The sequence below is a fragment of the Phacochoerus africanus genome, chromosome 8, assembly GCF_016906955.1.
Source record: "Phacochoerus africanus isolate WHEZ1 chromosome 8, ROS_Pafr_v1, whole genome shotgun sequence".
NCBI lineage: Eukaryota > Metazoa > Chordata > Mammalia > Artiodactyla > Suidae > Phacochoerus > Phacochoerus africanus.
Genome location: NC_062551.1, coordinates 149212592 through 149234672, shown reverse-complemented (window position 1 = coordinate 149234672; position 22081 = coordinate 149212592). Strand labels below are relative to the sequence as shown.

The 22081-nt window shown below is 36.0% G+C and overlaps 1 protein-coding gene across 2 annotated transcripts in view; it reads left to right on the top strand.

Annotated features, from left to right (window-relative positions):
• The first annotated feature begins 2216 nt into the window (after nt 1-2216).
• ATG4C (autophagy related 4C cysteine peptidase) overlaps nt 2217-22081 on the top strand; it is a 91046-nt gene continuing 71181 nt past the window's right edge. For both annotated transcript variants that reach the window (XM_047788823.1, XM_047788824.1), the window contains exon 1: nt 2217-2366. The gene's annotated coding sequence lies outside the window, so the exon portion shown is untranslated. The remainder of the gene's footprint in view (nt 2367-22081) is intronic.

The following is a 22081-nucleotide window of genomic DNA, read 5'->3' as shown; positions in this document are numbered from 1 at the left end:
TAATAAGTGGATGCGATTATGTGTTTATTTACTTCAAACACCAATGAATAGCAGATAACCTAATTATAGTTTATTATTACCACTGAATCATTCCACTGAAAATGTTTTCTCTCGCAGAGTCATATTGGTTTGGAGCCTGAGTAAGGAAAGCCGCAGACTGCTTTCCATGATCATAGATTTTAAATATTTACTTGCTAGTGCTGCATAATTTAGCACACTGGAGTTGGAAAGCAGTTTGTAGCTGATGCCATGCCAAGGTTACAGAATATAATTTCCCTCTGTGACTTCTACCTGAAGTTGTAAAAATGGAAAGTATTTTACTGTTTTTTTTTAACCAATTAAATTTCGTTTTGCTGCAAATCTGTAGAAAACCAATGTTTGTGGTATACACACAATTTTATTTTACATAATTACCATGTAGTTTAAAGAATGGGAGCATTGTTTCTCATGGCCTGTTACTGTATAGTATTAAATATAAAAACATTCATTCTTATAATCCAAATCTTTAAGAAAGTAACAAAAAAGTATTCAGACAGCTTGTTAAATGCATATTATTTGTCCTAAGAAATCACAACGGAGTTCTGTATTTAAAAATGTGGAACCACTGGCTGTCTCATCAAGCAAGCAGATTTACTTTGTGAGCTCACTTTAAGAAATGTTACATTTGGAGTTCCCGTCTTGGCGCAGTGGTCAACGAATCCGACTAGGAACCATGAGGTTGCGGGTTCGGTCCCTGCCCTTGCTCAGTGGGTTAACGATCCGGCGTTGCCCTGAGCTGTGGTGTAGGTTGCAGACGCCGCTCGGATCCCTCCTTGCTGTGGCTCTGGCGTAGGCCGGAGGCTACAGCTCCGATTGGACCCCTAGCCTGGGAACCTCCATATGCCGCAGGAGCAGCACAAAGAAATAGCAAAAGACCAAAAAAAAAAAAAAAAAAAAAAAGAAATGTTACATTTGCTACAGCTTTGTGTAATTGGTTATTTGGTTGCCCTATCATACAAGAAAAATAAATAGTTGTGGTTACCTGTTTCTGTCAGACTAATAATAGAAATAATATTCAAACCATTAAACACATAAAAAATTCAGAACCTTTTCAAATCTAGTTTTTTTTTTTGTCTTTTTGCATTTTCTAGGGCCACTCCCGCGGCATATGGAGATTCCCAGGCTAGGGGTCCAATCAGAGCTGTAGCCGCCAGCCTACGCTGGCGGCTACAGCAACGCAGGATCCAAGCCGCATCTGTGACCTACACTACATACAGCTCACGGCAACGCCGGCTCCCTAACCCACTGAGCAAGGCCAGGGATCGAATCCACAACCTCATCGTTCCTAGTCGGATTCGTTAACCACTGAGCCAGAACGGGAACTCCTCAAATCTAATTTTGAACTTTTCAACTTTGCATTCTGAAAGATTTTCTTTCCCACATGGTTCATAGTCCAGTAGTGCAGAATGTTAATTTTTTGCTTCCGGTTTTTATTATAATTTCCTATGCAATTCAAAAGCATGTCTAGCAGTCCTTGTTCCAGTACAACCCGGTGGTACTGCAAAGACAAAACAGGATCAAACTTTGCAATAATTTGTATTTCTCTCAAAACCGCTTATGAGGAAGGATGGAAATTTCCATTTCGTAAGAAGCCTTTGCAGACTGTCCTGGGTTTCAATTCTAGAAAATAATCTGAATGTGGAAAATAAGTATACATATTCCTTAATGTTTTACAAGAATTTACCTACAGTTCCAACTGTAGCTTGGTTTATGAGTAACTTCACAAAAGGTTAAGACGGAATACCGGTACTTTTTTTTTTTCAATCAAAGTGGGGCTTGGTAGAAAAGAGTACATTAGTCCAACGGATTTAACAAATTCTCCGCAGTCGCACTTTGAGTTTTCGGGTGTCAGGGGCGGAGTGAGGAGTGAGAGGCGCAGGGCATGCTGGATCTTGTAGTCCCCGCGCGGGAGGTGCGAGGTATTGCATGGCATGCTGGGAGTTGAAGTCCAGTTGTTCAACAGGAACTCATGGTGGGCATAACGCAGTTTGTCTATCACGGGCACCGCTTAGAGACGGATACTTTGGTTCTGTCCTTGCTATATTGGTGATTTATGGTCTGGGGTAGTGAACGGGGCGAAAAAAGGATGGACAAAGTAAACGAACCAGGGGCCTGGAGACGCCTGCTATTGCTGTCGCCAGTCTGTAAGCTTTAGTGCCCCGGAAGTGTCTCTCCTACTGGGTTTGAAGGAGGGGGTGGGGGCGTTCCTCTTACTACGGTGGCCGGGAAGCTCGAGGTGCCTGTGGCTGCGGCGCAGAGGTTGGAGTGTCTGCGTTTGTGCTGGCAGCTTTTCTGGCGGCTGCTGCTAGAGCTGGAACATTTCCCGGGTTGGTGGCTCCTACACATTGTTTACACTTCTCCAGTTCTGTTTTCGGTGAGGGGTCGACTTGAGGCTAGCGGAGTCAGGAGAAGGTTGGGGCTTAGTGTCTCTGGTCCCCGAATGACCAGGTTTCTTGGGGGGCCTTGCACTCCCTGGAGACCCTGTGGCAGACCGTGTAGGCTTTCAGAGTTTTGGCGCCTCCCTCATCTGTTCCTGTCTAGTGTCATTTGTTTTCTGACTCCTCACTCTTCCTGAGATCCAGAACTGACAAACCTTAAGCCTTCCTGTGGGCAGCTGTTCCCCTCTCCTTTGAAGCTTTTCTTGTTTCAGGCACGATCTCTTGTCTCCTAAGCTCATCCATTTAACTTCTTCCCTATTTCTCTCCATCTAAAAGAAAAGAAAAGAAAGAAAACAAATAAGACCCTCAAGATCTCAGTGTTCTCATTCCTAACTCCTTTATCCTTTTTTTGGCCCTTGTTACTAATTCATACTCTGATAACACTTGCCTGAATGTCTAAATGCTTTTCCATCCAGACCTTAACGTTCAGTCCCTTTATTTGGTTTTTAGCCTCAGCGCTTCCACCTCTATCCACATGTAAGGGCTTTTTAGGTTGGAGGTTCATCTGCGTTCTTAGGATAACTGGTGAATGGGAGAGTGATCACCAATGGTCAGCTAAGCGTGACTCTACTTACTGAGTTTATATTTCTTAAGATTTCTTTGGCTTACATTTTCGTTTTGTATTGATTATTTTCTCGCAGGGGGTTCGCTGCTACCCTGTCGTTAGTGGAGAATACCTCCTCCTACAGCTCTTCGTATCTTAATTGAGATTTTTTTTTTTCTTTTTTCCTACTTCAGGCATATGTCCCCAGTGGAGGTTTGTGCAGTGATTTTGTATCAGTTAATAGATAGACACGAGGGAATGCCTTTCCTCCCTTGTTTATGATTTGTAATTAGTGAGTCATTGAAATTACCCAAAGGGATTGAAAAAGCTTTGGAAGGTAAAGTCTATGTATATACCAATTTGCAAAATAATAAAGTGTCTTCCCTGAACGAGGAAGAGTTTCTAATTAGTCCAGTAATCTGATGCTATATTGAATTAATTATCAATTCTTTCACTGTAAAATTTTGGGAACTGTTTAATGTTAAAAAATAACCAATAGAAGGAATTTTATAGTTTAGTAAAAATAGTTTAAAAAACCACTTAACTGATGTTCTTTTTTTCTGTAAAATAGAATACAGGTGTATCAAAAAGTTTATTTGTTGTGATTATTGATGAGCTATTTCTATATATTTGATAGATCTGGTAAAACAGCATGGTACACTATTCAGTAATGTGTAGACAGACATTTTTGTACTTCCTGCCTTTCTGGGGACCATGTAACTTAAATAACTTTGAAGCTTTCTTCTATTCTAAGTGTTGCACTGTAGAAATTCTAATAGTAAAATTATTCTTTAGAAGTCAAATATAATCCCTATGTGTCAGTATAATATAAATAAATATTAATGCTCATACCCGTCTAATTGGGGTTATCCTAATGAGTCAGAAATGGTTCCAGCCATGCTTAAGATTGGGGCTAAATGTATAATATTTCAGAATTAATTCACTCATGAGGTTCTTTACTGGATAAATGATAAGAGACTAGATATTACTCAAACTTTTCATATTTTTCCTGAAATTTTATTCATTTAGAAGGCATTTATTCAGTGCTTCTTACTATTTCACTACTATCACAATGTCATCAAAATATTTATTGAGAGCGTCCTCTTGTCCTCAGCTCGGTACCAGGTGTGTTTTGTTTTTGATTTTGTTTTTGCCTCCTGCCTGACATGTCGAAGTTCCTGGGCCAGGGAATGAACCTACACTGCAGTTGCCGCCTATGCTGTAGCTGCAGCAATGCTGGATCCTTAACCAGCTGTGCCACAAGGGAACTTCCTGTGACAGATCCTTTAGAGCATTATTGCATTATATCATTATAACAACTTAGTGAGCTATTGAATATTATTTATATTTAGCAGGTGAAGAAACCGAAACTCAAAGAATTCAAGTCATTTAGTCCAGTTCCTTTTGACTCTTACCACTTATTGCAGCTGCAAAGATTTGTTCTCTGCCCTGGAATGTATAGAGAACATTAATTCAATTAATATTTGCTAAGCAGCTATTATGTACCAGATACTCTTCTAGTTGCTGGGAATATAACAGTGTACAAAAGAGATTAAAGTTCCTGCTCTTAGAGAGCTTACACTCTCTCAGAATATATGACACACAGATCTTGCCTTCAAGAAGCATCAAGTAGGGAGTTCCCGTCGTGGTGCAGCGGAAACGAATCCGACTAGGAACCATGAGGTTGCGGGTTCAATCCCTGGCCTTGCTCAGTGCATTAAGGATCTGGCGTTGCTGTGAGCTGTGGTGTAGGTCACAAGTGTGGCTGGGATCTGGCGTAGCTGTGGCTGTGGCGTAGGCCAGTGGCTTTAGCTCCTATTGGACCTCTAGCCTGGAAACCTCCATATGCTGTGGGTGCGGCCCTAGAATGACAAAAAAAAGATTAAAAAAAAAAAAAAAGAAGCAGCAGAAAGTGTATAGATATACCAATAGGTATTATAGACTTTATGTGTTTTAGAAAGTTAAGGTTGAAAAGAGAGATTAACGAGGGAAGATTTCATGAAGATGATGAGATTTGATCTAGAACTAAAGTAGTGAGTGGGAATTTCCCGTAGGTAGAAATTGGGAGGAAAGTAATTCCATTTTGAGGCATCAAATGAGAAAATTATAAATTGTAGGAGAGATTAGTGAGAGTAACAGGTGATTGGATTGCTTTGTATCTTCAGCTTTTTGCATATAGGTGCACAGTGTTGGTTGGATTCGAAACAAAGTTTAAATGAATGAGGCTTTGGCAAGAGCTCAGACACTGAACAGTGAGGAATTAGATCTGGCATTATTATTGTGGGGTTTAAAGAAAGGGATGAATTTGATTGCAGGTGGTGAAGGAATTAATAGGCACTGTTAATTATTGAATATTGTGTGGTGGCCAAAGGAGAAGGGAAGCCAGAGTGGTAGGTTTGAACTGAGTTGACCAGGTATGTTGCAGATTTACCTATTTCATCAAATTATGAGGGTTTTTAAAATTTTATTCCAAGATGCACCATTATTTTATGAACTGGTAAACAAATATTGCCAACTGAATATACAAATATTGTCAACTGTAAGATGTATTCAGTTTCAGAGTTAAAAATGTAAAAATGTGTGATCTAGAAATGATGAAATGAGACCCTCCTTATGATGGTTGGTGAATCTTATAACTGCTGATTTTTTTTTAGACTACTGATAAATAAGTTTGTAATCTTTGACATGCATTCAGTCATGTAGCATTTATTTATTTACTAGGCACTCTTCTAGGACACATTGATATTGTGGTGAATAAATACTGTCTCTGCCCTCATAGAACTTATGAGGGGAGGCAGGCATAAATCAAATACTCCAACAAAGAAACTGCAAGTTACAACTATTGTAAGTTCTGTGGAAAAGGACTTGATGTTATATAGAAGAAAAACTTTACAAAGGAGTTAAGAGTGTGGCTAGGGAGAGGCTAGATGAGAGATGATAACATCTTGGACAAGGTGGTGTTGAACGTGATAAAAGTGGACAGATTTTTGCATTTTAGGGCCACACCTGTGGCATATGGAAGTTCCCAGGCTAGGGGTCAAATCGGAGTTACAGCTGCCAGCCTATGCCAGGCTATGGCAACAGAGGATCTGAGCCATGTCTGCGACCTATACCCCAGCTCACGACAACACTGGATCCTTAACCCACTGAGAGAGACCAGGGGTCGAACCCACGTCCTTATGGTTGCTACTTGAGTTCATTACAGCTGAGCCAGAACGTGAACTCCAAAAGTGGATGGATTTTTAGAGATGTTTAGGAGGTGGAGCTGGGTGATGAGTTGGGTGTGAGGAATGAAGGAAAGAAGGGGGCCCTGGCTACTACTAGCTTTTAGGCTTATGTAACTGGATGAATTGCGATACAGGGAACATTGTAAGATGACCAGGTTTGGGGGTACATGCTTTGTTTTTTGATATTTTTTATGGTGGCATTAGTGTTCAAGATTAATGTCTTAATTATTCTTTTTTTCCTTTTATGTCATCATTTCTGTTAAGTATATTTGAAGAGTGGTGTATCTGAAATAAGTTTTTTAAGTGTTTTTTTGAGCAGGCAGGGATAAAGTTCTAGATGAAGGCATTTGGATAAATGACATCTTCAACTGTGTATAAGAATAGGTAACTGAGTAATACAACTATGTATCATCTTGGCTGTAAATTGGGCATCTGGATAAATTCTAGCTTCATTCCAGTTGATGTATGTAAATATAAATGCGTATTCGGGAAAAAAGACATGATTTGATTTTTCCTGGAATGATTCCTTTGTGTAATTTTTGATAGCTGTTGAATCAGTACGGTCAGTTTATTTAAAGTTTGCGTTTCATACTAAAGCAGTAGAATGTACAAGAGCAAAAAGTTTGGGCTTGGAGTCAGATTGCCTAATTTCAGGGTGTGTTTTGCTACGCATTAGCAGTATGATCTTGCAGAAGTTGTTTAGTCTTCCCAAGGCTTTCTTATTTTTTTAATCCATAAATTGAGGATAATAATAGTACCTCCCTTATAGAGTTGTGAGGATTTAAGTGAGATGGTATGTGCACATAGGTTAACAAAATTCCTGGTACAGAGTTTGTTTATTATTATTATTATTATTATAGTGAGGTGGTTTCTAAAATCAGTGCACATATGATAGTTTTGGAATTGCCATACTGATACTCCCTCCTATAACAGATTTATTAAGTAAAGATTTCTTTGCCACTTTATGTCCTTAGAATATATTTCACTAAAGATACATAGTCAAAGTAGGTGTTCAAAGTTTTTTGAATTATTTTTTCTGTGGTTATGTTATCAATTTAAAATATCATTAAGTTCCTACTAAACTCCTTTTTAATAGACTCTTTTTGTAAAATCAGTTATCTATAAAACTACTAAAGTAGACATAGCAATTTAAAACTTTATCATAATATATAGTAATAGGAAACTCTAGAACAGTTATATCAGATAATATGCAGTTTTTATTTTATAAGGCTTTAAACTTGTAGTTCTATTTTCAAATTGTTATAATTTTTTATTATTGAAAATTAGAAGTGATGAGAAAAATGACATCAAACAATTCCATTTGTAAGCCAAAACAATTGTATCTGTCAACATTTTAAACAATGCTCTTCTTTTGACTGATGATACAATTCAAGCATTAATCTTTAACAATAGACATAATTGTTCAGGGTAATTTAACTCATTCCTAACAAAATATGGCTAGTGTTTTCCTGTATTTATACTCAGAAAGATTTATGTTATTTAAAAAAAATTTTTAATTTGTTTGCACTTTAGGGCCGCACTTGTGGCATATGGAAGTTCCCAGGCTAGGGGTCGAATCAGAGCTGCAGTTGCCTGCCTGCACCACAGCTCACGACAATGACAGATGCTTAACCCACTAAGCGAGGCCTGGGATTGAACCCACATGCTCATGGATACTAGTTGAGTTTGTTACTGCTGTGCCATCACAGAAACTCCAGATTTATGTTATTTGTTTGTTCTTGTTCTTGGTATTTGAAGAATGCCTGTTATGACCTGTGATCTTTATCATGTGTGAATATTCTCATTGGAAAGGGAAGAATATTTCTCTTAATAAATATAGCACTTTGTATTTCTATTGTGAGACATGAGTACAATCAGTCCTGAGTTCTGGTTAGTTATAATCATCCTGCTGATTAGAATGCAAGTTTAATGGGGACAGGACCTGGGTTTCACGGCTTATTCTATTTCCCATCGTGCCTTACAGAAGTAACCTCTCCAACACTTGTTGAATGCGTAAATGTGACACTTTGTGTTTAACTGATATGTCATTACTAATCTCAATAATATGAATACACCTTTTTCTTGACAGACATATCTAGTGGAATGGGATGTGGAAAAGATCTCATTTGTACTTACTTGTTACAAACCTCAAAATCACTGAGTCTCAAACTGAATTCCCTATCTTCCCTTAGCCTTTTCTTTTTGGGTTCCCCTTTTCTGTTAATGGTATCATTATCCACTTAGACATCAGATCTCAAATCGCAGTCACTTTAATCTCTCTCCTTCATGTAGGCATATAAACCTTCATGTATTTATAAAATGTTGCTAGTTCTGTCATCTCAGCTTATTCCTTACCTCTTTATTCCTTACCCCCTTACCAGCATCCTGATTGAAGTGCTCATTACTACTCATATAACAATCTTCTGACTGAAGAAATTAAGAATATTTAATATGGACAAGAGATGATGGGGTGGGGTGAGGAGCAGTAGGTATATCTTTAAGTATCTGATGGGCTCTGAAATGGAAGAGGGATTGATTTCAGGGAACATAGCAAGGACCAGTTAATGAAAATTATAAAGATACAGACTTGTGGTTCTGTAAGTTTTTCAGCAAGTTTAGATATTTAAAATTAGCTGACATCAGAGTTCTCTTGTGGCACAGTGGGTCAAGGAGTCAGCACTGTCGCTGCGGCAGCTGAGGTCCCTGTTGTGGCTTGGATATGATCCCTGGCCCAGAAACTTCCATATGCCGTGGGTATGGCCAAAAAAAAAAAAAGAAAAAAAAAAGAAAAAAAAAAGCTGATATTGTCTAGTTATATGGATACTTTAGAACAGTTATGTAATTAGAGAAAAAATAGTTTAAAAATATTATAAGCTCACTACAAAGCTTGTTCAGCACTGAGCACTTCCTGTTCTGGAAGTCTTTCAGATGCTGGGTGAATGCACGTGGCAAGGATGTTGTGAAGGAAATCTTGCTGCTGTATGTGTAGATGAATCTGATAAACAATTAGTGAGTCTGAACCAGAGAGCAGATCAGATTCCTAGGGATTGGAGTGATTTTTGGGTTTGTTTGTAAATGTACACATTTTCTTTCGTTGCCCCTCCCCACCCAGAGATTGCAGGTTAGGAGAGATTACTGGTAGATTGGCATGTATTGTGTAAGAAAATGGTCAAAAAATATGAATATTACTTTTTACGAGTTACTTGATGCTTTTAAGTTCCCTTAAAATCCTAAGATTCTGACATCCTTCACTTCTTGGAGAGGTTTAAGTTTATTTTGTTGATTAAATGATTTGACCCAGTATGTTATTTCTTATATGTAGACTGTGTATTTAATAGCTTGCAAATTTGCTCTTTAAAATATGGAGGCTGCAAACATTCATAGTTTTCTGGGGCTCATCAGAGGTTACTAAGGTACTAACATAATTAAAATTTATTTATCAATCATCAGAGATTACTAAGGTACTAACATAATTAAAATTTATTTATCAAACCGTAGCCAGTATTATGTTTTTCTTAGTGATAAGATCATGGAATGCTTAAGACAGTCCAGATAACATTAGTTCTTACCAGAGTCTTCAACCATTTGGTTGGTTATGGTGACAACTTTACAGTCTGAACATACAATCATGCTGCACAGGTGGAGATTTTTGTCAATAGGAACTTGATACAGGTTGTATATGAGGGGAAATGAATGTCTGTTTAGTACTTTTCCATATGTTTTAGATTTAAGAGAAGAACACCTAAGTAGTACATTTTATCTATATCATCATTATAAAGTAGCTGTGCATTGATTTACTATCTTTAACTGGAGGATGCAACCCTGATAAGTTCTAAGAATGTTTATATGATGTATCCTAGAGGCAAAACTGCTAAATTAAGCTAGTTTCTGGATATGCATGTCCTGTTCTTAATTACGTTGCTTGTTCCTTTTCTCAGTCTTTTTATCTTTATCTCTTATTGCCATCTATGTTGCCTAGCCCTTAGCTCTGAAAGAGGACAATCCAAATAAACATTACCAGTGCGCTCCCTTTCTTTATATTTGTCATTTTAAAATATTAAGCATGCTGAGTTTATAAACTGAACAGTTTTAGACTAGAAATTCAGTGCGCAAGAGTAGAAGATTGGCAAGTCTAGGAAAAGAAAGGGAATAGAAATGGATACAATAGTTGATGTTTCGGTAAGCAGAGAACTGAGATGGAGAGAAGAAACTAGAGAGCAGAGATGACAGACCAGCATATGAGAGACATTCAAGGTCAGACAAGGGATTAATATTTGTTGCTAAAAATGCAAGCAGGTAGAAAAGGTTACAGTAGGTGAAAAACTTCCTCACAGTTCATTTTATTGGATGGTATAGCTAAAAGCACATCAAAAATTCTAAATCAATATCTATATTTCTTTTGCTGCAGAATACCATTTGGGGAAGATGCCCAAGCATACGCAAATCCTGGGAGTCTGCAGTGTGTTTATCGGTTGTCCTATGTGACTGAGATATATTCTGTAGAATCAGTTCCTAAAGTTCTGTCAGGAGTTTTTACTTGGCTTTAAATCCTCAGTGGATAAAAATTCTATTTATTGCCATATGGGAGAGGCTGATTACCTTCATCTGCCCTTCAAGGACATTGATTTGAGTACCCTTTACATTTATTATTTTATAATTTATTGGCTGTCTAAATGCCTGGTTATAGTTAGAAAAGTGACTCTCTAAAAATGACATTTGGGTCTCAATCGATGATTTTCATATCAGAGGTAACTCTGTCTTCCAAAAGAGCTTTGCTTAGTCTTTATACTGCTTTTCAAATCATTAACAATAAAGTTTAGGAATAAACCTCATCTGGTAGCTTTATCTATATTTACTGAGATGAAGAGTTTTCTCCCCTTTACCGCTGTCATTTTAAAATTAAAAATGGACTTGTCAGAATGTAAACAGCAAACTCTGTATGGAAATGGTGGATAGTAAGATTTATTGTGGTTTGCATTAGTAAAGAAAGTCTACTTGATAAAAAGGGTTACTAATTTTTCTAAAGTTTTAAGAAACAAACCACAGATCCCTTATGAAAAGTATTTGGAAATTGTGAAAAATGCTGTTTGGTTGGTTTTCCAGACTGAAGCTTTGACAGCGCTGCATAAAATAACCAAGAATTTTGGCATATTGTTTTTTTTTCCCCTGGGGCAGTCAAATCAGGTATTTTAGGTATCACAAGAGATTGCAATGTAGTAGATAATGGGTAAATCATCTCTTCACTTTATATTTGATAGCTGAATGAATTTTAATTCTATTTTTATTTATTTTTTAATCAAGGGAGGTTTTGAAAAGGGAATTTGTGGGTGAGGACAGTTCAGAATTATGTTTTTTTTCACTTGTGTTTTTTCCCCCTCATTTGTAGTTAAACTCAAAGTACTGTTTGTTTTGCCTTTCTCTGGTTTCCCTCACACAAATATAAAGAAAAAATTGTTTTCTTCATGGATTTTTAATTAATATATGTTATTTTCTTCTAGCTCTATTGAGATATAATTGACACAGAGCACTGTGTAAGTTGTACAGCATAATGATTTGGCTTACATACACTATAGCTTCATGAAATGATTGTCACGGTGCATTGAATGAACATCCATCGTCTCATAGATACAGAATTCTTTAATTTTGTAGAAAAAATTGTTTTCTTGTGATGAGAACTAGGATTTACTCTTAACTTTCAAAAATAACATACAGTCTTGTTAATTGTATGTGTCATGTTTTTCATTATATCCCTAGTACTTATTTATCTTGCAACTGGAAATTTGTACCTTCATCCAGTTTCCCCTCTCCTTGCTGCCTCAGGTAACCACAAATCTGATCTCTTTTTCAATGAGTTTTTTTGTTTGTTTGCTTTTGAAGTACAGTTGATCTAAACACTATGTTAGTTCCTGTTACACAACATAGTGATTAAGTACTTCTATACGTTTTAAAATGAGCACCACGATAATAGGTCAGCACACAAAGATGCACACAAAGATCCTAGGTAGTTGTTAACCAAATTTCCTGTACTGTACATTTCGTAACTGACTCATTTAAAGAAAATATTTTAGTCAACTGAATGTACTCAAGTATTAATTCTTTTTCCTCTTTCCAAACCTTACCCTACGTATTTTAAGGGATAACAAAAATTATGAATTAACAAGGGATATCATCCAAGTCATTTTATTCAGCCGAAGCTGCTCTGGGGAATTATATTGAGGAAGTTAAGTTTTGTAAATGACTAAATAGCTGAATCTGATGTCTTTAAGAACCACAAGAATAATGTTTATCTTAAAAAGGAAAAAGCACTTTGTCTCAGCATTTTTATCTTTCTCATAGGCTATTTAAGAATTTTGTAATAGAGTATCTTTTCTGTAGATTTCTTAGTTGAGCAGTTTCAATTGTTTTATTAGAATTTAGCATAACCTGGACACATTTGTAATTTTGTGTATTAAGTTTTTTATTTGAGCAATTTATTTTTCAGTAATTTTGTTATTATTTTAAAAGATCCTCAATGTAAACAGTTTAATAAAGAGGAGTACAAAAAAAAAAAAGTAAAAATGACATTGCATCTCTTAGAAATTTCCACTTTTAATGTTATGGACTTGTAGATATGTTTTATATGTGTGTGTGAGTATATATACATATGTAATACATATGTATAAAGATGCAAGTATTGTATTTATGCTGTTCTCTTTTTTTTTCCTCACTTTGTGCCCTGGAGAGTTCCTTACAAAGATTAATAAACTTTAAGAGCAATTTTAAGTTTACAGCAAAATTGAGCAGAAAGTCATATACCTCCTCCCCCTAACACACATAACTTCCCCCCCATCAGAATCCTGCATCAGAGTGGTACATTTGTTACAATTGAGGAAACTTTGATATGTCTGTCATTCAGAGCTTGTAGTGTACATTAGGGTTCACTTTTGGTGTTGTACATTCTGTGGTTTGGAAAATGTGTAGATAGTTATAGTATAAAATAGTTTCACTGTCCTAAAAATCCTCCATGTTCTGCCTACTCATTATTTAATGGCTTGGTAGCTCATTTCTTTTTAGTTGTTAATAATATTCCATGGTCTGGATGTACCACAGATTATTTATCCATTCACTTACTGAAGCATATCTTGGTTACTTCCAATTTGGCAATTATGAATAAAACTGCTGTAATAGTTGTGTGCAATTTTTTGCGAGGGTATACATTTTCATTTCATTTGGGTAAATACCAAGGAGCACAGTTGCTGGATCACATGATAAGAGTATGTTTAGTTTTGTAAGAAACTGCCAAACGACCTTCCAAAGTGTCTGCATTCCCCCCAGTAGTAAATGGGAGCACCTGTCCTTGCTAGCCTTTGGTATCAGTATTTTGAATTTTGGTAATTATAATAGGTGTGCAGTGGTACCTCATTTTTGTTTTAATTTGATTTCTCTGATGACATATGATGTGGAGCTTATGTTCTTATGCTTACTTACATTTGTAGATCTTCTGTGGTGAAGATCTGTTAAGGTCTTTGGCTCATTTTAAAATTGAGTTCTTTGTTTTCTTATTGTCGAGTTTTAAAAGTTTGTTGTATATTTTGAATAACAGCCCCTTATCAGATATGTCTTTTGCAAATATTTTCTCCCAGCCTGTGGCCCGACCTTTTCATTCTCTTGACTTTATTTTTTGCAGAGCAGAAGTTTTAAATTTTGATGTAGTCCAGCTTACCAGTTATTTCTTTCAGAGATTATACTTTTGGTGTCTTATCTAAAAATTCATTGCCATACTCAAGGTCCTTAAAGTTTTTTTCTGTGTTATCTTCTAGGACTTTAATAGTTTTGCGTTTCACATTTAGGTATGTAATTCATTTAGAGTTAATTTTTGTGAAGGGTGTATGATCTGTGTCAAGATTCAGTGTTTTGCATGTGGATGTCTAATTGTTACAGCAGCGTTTGTTGGAAAGACTGTCTTTGCTGTGTTGTTTTGCCTTTGCTCTTTGCCAAAGACCCAGTTGACTATATATATGTGACTCTGTTTCTCGTCCATTGATCTACTTTGTGTATTCTCTTGAAATACCACACTGTTGTGATTACTGTAGCTTTATAATAAGTGCTGGGGTTGGGGAGTGTCAGTTTTCTAATTTTGTTCTTCAGTATAGTGTTGGCTATTTTCTGACTTTTGCTTCTCTACATAAACTTTATCTTTTAAAAAAATTTAAAATTTTTTGACTGCCCAATGGGCATATGGAGTTTCCAGGCCAGGGGTCAGATCCGAGCCGCAATTCTGACAAATGCTGCAGCTGCACAATGACAGGTCCTTAACCCACTGTGTTGGGCTGGGGATTGAACCTGGGTCCCAGTGCTCCAGAGATGCTGCTGGTCCCATTGTGCTACAGTGGGCACTCTTCCACATAAAATTTATTTATTTATTTATTCATTCATTTACTTATTGTCTTTTGTCTTTCTAGGGCCCCACCTGCGACATATGGAGGTTCCCAGGCTAAGCATCCAATTGGAGCTGTAGCCGCTGGCCGACACCATATAAAATTTAGAATCAATTTGTCAGTGTCCACAAAATAACTAGCTGGGATTTTGATTAGATTGCATTGAATCTATGAATCATTTTAGAAGAACTGACATATTGACAATGCTGAGTCTTCCTACCCATGAATATCTCTCCATTTATTTAGTTCTTCCTTGATATCTCTCAGAGTTTTGTAGTTTTCCTCATATAGATCTTATATGTATTTTATTTGATTTATACCTAAATATTTAACATTTTCCACTTAATATAAATGGTAATATGTTTTTAATTCCTATTTTCACTTGTTCATTGCTGGTGTATAGGACAGTGATTAACTTCTGTGCATTAACCTTATATCCTGCAACCTTGCTTATCAATTCCAGGAGTTTTGTTCTTGTTGTTGATTTTTTAAAATTTTCTCCATGGACAGTCATGTCATTTATGAAGAAAGATAGTTTTATGTCTTCCTAATCTGCAGGCCTTTTATATCCTTTTCTTGTCTTATTGCATTAACTATGACTTCATATACGATGTTGAAAAACAGTAGTGAGAGGGGACATACTTGCCTTGTTCTTGATCCTAGCAAGAATGCCTATAGTTTCACAACATTAAGTATGATGTTAGCTGTAGGTTTTTTGAAGATGTTCTTTATTAAGCTGAAGAAGTTTCCCTCTGTTCCTAGTGTGTTGAGAGTTTTTATGAATGGGTATTGGATTTTGTTATGTTCTGTATCTATTTATATGATCATGTGATTTTTCTTCATTAGCTTGTTGATATGATGTATTACTTTAATTGATTTTTGAATGTAAACCAACCTTGCATACCTGGGCTAAATCCCACTTGGTTGTGTTGTATGATTCCTTTTATACATTGTTGTTTTTCTTCCAGTTTTATTGAGATATAATTGACATAGCACTCTATAAGTTTAAGATGTATGGCATAATGATGTGAATTACATACATCATGAAATGATTTTCACAGTAAGCTTGGTGAATATTCATCATCTCACGATGCAAAATTAAATGGAAGATTTTTTTCTTGTGATGGGAACTCTTAGGATTTATTCTCAACAATGTTCATATATAACATACAGCAATGTAATTATATTTATTATGTTGTACATTATGTCTCTTATTCTTATCTTGTAACTAGAAGTTTTAATCTATCTTCATCTGGTTTCCCCTTGCCTCACCCCTTGCCTCTGATAACCACAAATCTGATCTCTTTTTCTTTGAGTTTGTTTTTGAAGTGTAATTGGCCTACAACACTATGTTCTTGTTACACAACATAATGATTTTATATTTCCATACATTTCAAAAGGAACACCATAATAAGTCTAATTATGTCACCATAAAAAGATACTGTTATTGACTGTATTTCCCACATCATGCATTTCATACCAATGACTGACTTATTTTGCAAACCCAAGTTTGTACCTCTTACTCTCCCTCACCTATTTCTTTCCTCTCTTCATTCCCCTCTGGCAACCATCTGTTTGTATCAGTCATGCTGCTTATATTTTGTTGTTTGTTCATTTGTTTGCCTTTTAGATTCTAAATATAAGTGAAAAATTACAGTATTTATCTTTTTCTGTCTGACTTATTGCACTTAGTATAATACCCTTTAAGTCTATCCATATTGTTGCACATGGCAAAAATTCATTCCTTTCCATGGCTGAATAATATTCCTCTGTGTGTGTGTGTGTGTTTGTGTTTATCTGTGTGTGTACATGCATATACTCTACATCTTCTTTACCCATTCATCTATCAATGGCACTGAGGTTGTTCCATATCTTGTCTACTGTAAATAATCCTGCAGTGAACATAGGAGTGCATATATCTTTTCTAATTAGTGTTTTTTTTTCCTCTGGAAAAATATTCAGGAGTGGAATTGCTGGATCAAATGATAGTTCTATTTTTAATTTTGAGGCACCTCTATATTGTTTTCCATACTGGCTGCACCAGTTTACATTTCTACCAACAGAGCTCAAGTGTTCCCTTTTCTTCACATCCTCACCAACACTTGTTATTTGTTGGCTTTTTGATAATAGACATTGTGACAGGTATGAGATGATATTGTGATTTGCATGTGCATTTTCTTGATGACTAGTGACGTTGAGCATCTTTTTGTGCCTGTTGGTCATCTGTATGTCTTTTCTGGAAAAATGTCTATACAAATCCTCTGCCCATTTTTTAATTGGGCCATTTGGTCTTTGATATTGAGTTGTATGCGTTCTTTGTATAATTTGGATATTAACCCTTTATTGGATATATTGTTTGCAGATATCTTCTTCCATTCAGCATCTGGTCTTTTTGTTTTGTTGATAGTTTTCTATGTTGTGCGAAAGCTTTTCTCTTTGATTTAGTCCAGCTTGTTTATTTTTGCTTTTAGGAGACATAGCCAAAAAAAAATTACTAAGACCAATGTCAAAGACTTACTGCCTATGTGTTCTTCTAAGTTTATGGCTTCAGGTCATATATATGTCTTTAATTCATTTTGAATTTATATTTGTTCATGGTGTGAGAAAGTGGTCCAGTTTGATTCTTTTGCATGTGGTTGCCCAGTTTTCCTATCACCATTTATCCTATCACCATTGTATATTCTTGCCTTCTTTATCATAAATTAATTGCCCATATAAGTGTATATTTACTTCTGGGCTCTCTATTTTGTTCCATTGATCTATGTGTCTGTTTTTGTGCCAGTACCATGCTGTTTTGTAATTGTGGTGTTGTAGAATAGTTTGAAATTAGGGCATGTGATACATCCAGCATTGTTCTTTCTCAAGATTGTTTTGGCTATTCAGGGTCTTCTGTGCTTCCATAAACATTTTAGAATTATTTGTTTTAGTTCTGTGAAAAATGCCATTGGTATTTTGATAGGGATTGCTTTGAATCTGTAGATTCTTTTGGGTAGTATGGTTATTCTAATAGTATTAATTCTTCAAATCCATGAACGTGATTTATCTTTCCCTCTGTTGTGTCATCTTTAATTTCTTTCATCAGTATTTTACACTTTTCCAAGTACAAGTCTTTCACCTTCTTAGTTAGATTTATTTTTGATGTGATTGCAAATGGGATTATTTCATTTATTTCTCTTTCTGATAGTTTGTTGTTAGTATGTAGAAATGCAACATTTCTGTATATTAATTTTGTATCCTGTAACTTTACAGAGTTCACTGATGAGTTCTAGTAACTTTTTGGTAGCATGTTTAGGATTTTCTATGTATAATATCATATCATCTGCAGACAGTGACAGTTTTACTTCTTCCTTTCCAACTTAGATTCCTTTTATTTCTTTTCCTTGTCTGGTTGCTGTGGCTAGGACATCCAATACTATATTAAATAAAAGTAGTGAGAGGGCATCATTGTCTTGTTTCTGATTTCAAAGGAAATGCTTTCAGCTTTTTGCTGTTGAGAATAATGTGAGCCTATTATATGTGGCCATTACTATTTTGAGGTACATTTTCTCTATGCTCTGTTGAGAATTTTTGTCACAAATGGATGTTGAAGTTAGTCAAAAGCTTTTTCTGCATCTTTTGAGATGATCATATGATTTTTATCTTTCAATTTGTTAATGTGGTATATCACATTGATTTGCAGATTTTGAACCATCCTTGTATCCCTGAGATAAATCCCTCTTGATCATGGTGTATGATTCTTTTAATTTATCACTGAATTCAGTTTACTAATATTTTGTTGAGGATTTTTGTTTATATGTTCATCAGTGATCCTGGCCTGTAATTTTGTGATATCTTTGCTTCTGAGTCCAGAAGCATCCCTTCCTCTGCAGTTTTTTGGGTTGGTTGAGAAGAATAAGTATAAACTATTCTCTAATTATTTGGTTGAATTGACCTTGAAGCCATCTGGTCTTAGACTTTTGTTTGTTGGGAGTGTTTTCATTACTGATTCAGTTTCACAACTGGTAATTGGTCTATTCATATTTTCTGTTGCTTCCTGGTCTGGTCTTGAGTGGTTGTACATTTCTAGGAATTTGTCCATTTCCACTCTGTTGTCCATTTTATTGATGTATCACTCTCTTATGATCCTTTGTATTGCTGTTGTGTCATTTGTAGCTTCTTCTTCATTTCTGAATTTATTTTTTATTTATTAATTTATTTTTGTCTTTTTGGCATTTCTCGGGCCGCTCTTGCAGCACATGGAGGTTCCCAGGCTAGGGGTCGAATTGGAGCTGTAGCCACCGGCCTACGCCAGAGCCACAGCAATGCAGGATCCGAGCCACGTCTGCAACCTACACCACAGCTCACGGCAACACCGGATCGTTAACCCACTGAGCAAGGGCAGGGACCGAACCCGCAACCTCATGGTTCCTAGTCGGATTCGTTAACCGCTGTGCCACGACGGAAACGCCCCATTTCTGAATTTATTGATTTGATTTAGACCCTTTCTCTTTTTTTCTTGATGAGTCTGGCTAAATAAAGGTTTATCAATTTTGCTTATCTTTTCAAAGAATGAGCTCTTAATTTCATTGACTTTTGTTTGTTTAGTCTCTGTTTCATTTGTTTCTACTCAGGTCTTACTATATCTCCTATTAACTTTGGGTTTTGTTTGTTCTTTTTCTAGTTCTTTTAGCTGTAAGGTTAGCTTGTTTATTTCAGACTTTTTATGTTTTCTGAAGTAAGCTTTTATTGCTGTAAATGTTCCTTTTACTGTAGGTTTTTGCAGTGTCCTTTAGATTTTGGATCATTGTGTTTTTGTTTTCACTTGTCTCCAGGAAACTTTTGATTTCTTCAGTGATCCATTGGTTGTTTACTAGCATATTGTTTAGACTTCACATGTTTGTGGGCTTTTTTGCAGTATTTTTCTTATAGTTGATTTCTAGTCTCATAGAATTCTGGTTAGAAAAGATTCTTTATATAATTTGGATTTTCTTAAATTTACTAATACTCTTTTGTGGCTGAGCATGTGATATATCATGGAGAACTTCCATGTGCACTTGTAAAAATATGTATTTGTTTTTGAATGGGATATTTTGTAGATCATCTATTAAGTCTGTTTGTTTTAATGTGTCATTTAAATCTGTTTCCTTATTGATTTTTTTTGTCTGGATGATTTTCAATTGATATAAGTAGGGTGTTAAAGTCTCCGCTATTATTTTGTTATTGTCAGTTTTTTCCTATCTGTTAATATTTACTTTATGTATTTAGGTGCTCCTATGTTGTGTGCTTACATATTTACAGTAGTTATATCTTGGGTTGATCCCTTCATGATTATGCAGGTTCCTTTTTTGTCTCTTGTTACAATTTTTGTTAAAGTCTGTTTTGTCTTATATAAGTGTTGCTACCCTGGCTTTCTTTCCATTTATGTGGAATACCCTTTTCTATCCCTCATTTTAGGTCTGTGTGTGTCTTTAGATCTGACGTGAGTTTCATGAAGGCTGCATGTATATGGGTCTTGTTTTTGTATCCATTCAGCCACTGTATGTCTTTTGATTGAAGTATTTAGTGCATTTACATTTAAAGTAATTATTGATAGGTATGTAATTTTTGCCATTTTGTTGTTTTGGGTTGTTCACGTGGTTATTTTTCTTCCTTTCTTCTTCTGCTCTTGGTCCTTGTAATGATGATTACCTTCAGAATTTTACTACTTTTGTCTTTTAACCTTCCTACCAATTTTCTGTTTGATTGGTTTACTAACTTTATTGTACATTTGCCTTTAACAATGAGCTTTGTCCTTTTGTAATTTTTATATTCCTAGGTGTGGGTATTTTCTTTTTCATTTAGAGAAATCTCTTTATCATTTCTTGTAAACTTGGTTTGGTTGTGCTGAAATTTTTTAGCTTTTGCTTTTCTGTGAATATTTTGATCTCTACATTAAGTCTGAATGAAAGACTTGCTGTATAGAGAATTATTGGTTGTAGGTTTCCCCCTTCTATCACTTTATGTCTTTCTTTTTTTCTTTCTTTCTTTCTTTTTTTTTTTTTTTTTTTTTTTTTAGGTCTATACCCAAGGCAAAAGGAAGTTCCCAGGCTAAGTGTTCAACTGGCGCTGCATCTGCCAGTCTACACCGTAGTCATAGCAGTGTGGGATCTGAGCCACCTCCACAACCTGTGCCACAGCTCCTGGCCTTTCCTGGATCCTTAACCCACTGGGTGAAGCCAGGTATTGAACCCATATCCTCGTGGATACTATTTGGGTTCATTACCACTGAGCCACAATGGAAACTCCCCCTTCTATCACTTTAAATATATCATATCACTTTCTTCTGGCCTGCCGAGTTTCTGCTCAAAAGCTACTGATAGCCTGATGGGAGTTCCTTTGTGTGTAAATTTGTTGTTTTTCCCTTGTTGGCTTTTAATATTTGTCTCTATCTCTAATTTTTTGCCAGTTTAATTCCATTATGTCTTGTGGTCTTTTTTAGGTTGATCTCGTCTGGGACTTTGTGTTTCCTGGACCTGGATGTCAGTGTTTGTTTCCTTTTTCTGTTGAGGGAAGTTTTCAGCTACTATGTTTTCAGTACATTCTCAGCTCTTTTCTCACTTCTCTTTTTGGGATCACTGTAATATAAATGTGAGTTGATATCCAGATGTCTCTTAAACTGTCCTTGTTTCTTTTTATTCCTTTTTCTTTTATCTGTTTAGCTTTAGTGATTTTTCCATACTCTTCCAGCTTGCTGATCCACTGGTTATATCATAATCTGTTAATTCCTTCTAGTGTATTTTTTATTTCATTTACTATATTTATCTCTGTTTGTTCTTCTTTATATTTTCTAACTCTATTTATTTATTTATTTATTTATTTATTTATTTATGTCTTTTTTAAGGGCTGCGTGCACAGCATATGGAAGTTCCCAGGCTAGGGTTTGAATCAGAGCTGTAGCTGCCGGCCTACGCCACAGCCACAGCAGTGCCAGATCTGAACCTCGTCTTCGACCTACACCACAGCTCACAGCAATGCCAGATCCTTAACCCACTGAGTGAGACCAGGGATCAAACCCACATCCTCATGGATACTATTTGGGTTTGTTACCAGTGAACCATGATGGGAACTGCCTTAATTCTTTTGTTTTAAACTTATAACTTGTCTCTCTCTTTGTCTAGTCTTCTGGGTTCTTTGAACATCTTTATGCTCATTACCTTGAACTCTTTATTTGCTAGATTGCTTATCATTACTTCACTTAGTTCTGATGCATTTTATCTTGTTCCTTCATTTGCAACATATTTTTTGTTGCCTTGTTTTGCCTAATTTGATATTTATATTTTTACGAATTTGGTGGATTATGTTTCCTAACCTTGGAAAAGTGGCTTTGTGTAGGAGACATCCTGTGTATCCTAGCAGTATACTCCCCTCTAGTTACCAGAGCTATGTCCTGGGCCCTCT